Raw genomic sequence first — 1,208 nt, forward strand, 5'->3', positions numbered from 1 at the left:
TAAAATTCATCTTTTTATTTTATTTTACTTTATTTTGTTTTTTAGGATATTATTGGGGTACAGACATTTTGGTTACATGTTATGACTTTGCCTCACCCAAGCCAGGATTAGAGAGGTGTGCCCTTCCCCCATACAATGCTCACCACATCAATTAGTTGTGAGTTTACCCACCCCCACCCCCTCAACCCCCAATAAATATTACTACCATGTGAACACCTTAGTGTTGATCAGTTAATGCCAATTTGATGGTGACTACATGTGGTGCTTATTCTTCCATTCTTTGGATACCTCACTTTGCACGATGGGCTCAAGCTCTATCCAGGATAATATAAGAGGTGCTAGATCACCACTGTTTTTTGTAATTGAGTAGTATTCCATGGTATACATATACCACATTTTATTAATCCACTCATGGATTGAAGGACGCTTGAATTGTTTCCACATCCTTGCAATAGTGAATTGTGCTGCCATAAACATTTGAGTGCACATGTCTTTATTATAGAATGTCTTTTGTTCCTTTGGGTAGATGCCTAGTAGTGCTATTGCTGGATCCAATGGTATTTCTATTTGTAGCTCATTAAAGTGTCTCCAAATTATTTTGCACAGAGGTTGTACTATCTTGTAGTCCCACCAGCATTGTAAGAGTATTCCTATCTTTCCACATCCTCACCAGCATTTGTTGTTTTGGGACTTTTTGATAAAGTCTCACTGGAGTTATGTGATATCTCATTGTGGTTTTGATTTGCATTTCCCTAATGATTAGAGATGTTGAGCATTTTTTTATATGTTTGCTGGCCATTATTCTGTCTTCTTTTGAAAAGTTTCTGTTCATTTCCTCATTTATTGATGGAGTTGTTTGATTTCTTCTTGTTGATTTTTTTGAGTTCTATATAGATTCTTGTTATCAGCCCTTTATCAGATGTGTAGAGATCCCATTCTGTAGGTTGTCTGTTCACTTTAATGATAGTTCCCTTGGCTGTGCAGAAGCTTTTTTATTTGATCAGGTCCCATTTATATATTTTTGTTGCAGCTATGATTGCTTTGGGGGCCTTCTTCATAAATTCTTTGCCTAGGCCGATGTCTGAAAGAATCTTCCCTACATTTTCTTCTAGGATTCTTTAGGTTTCATGCCTTAGGCTTAAGTCTGTTATCTACCATGAATTGATTTTTGTAAGAGGTGAGAGGCGGGTATCCAGTTTCAATGTTCC

Source organism: Propithecus coquereli, unplaced genomic scaffold, assembly GCF_000956105.1.
Source record: "Propithecus coquereli isolate 6110/MARCELLA unplaced genomic scaffold, Pcoq_1.0 Scaffold294, whole genome shotgun sequence".
NCBI classification, from domain to species: domain Eukaryota; kingdom Metazoa; phylum Chordata; class Mammalia; order Primates; family Indriidae; genus Propithecus; species Propithecus coquereli.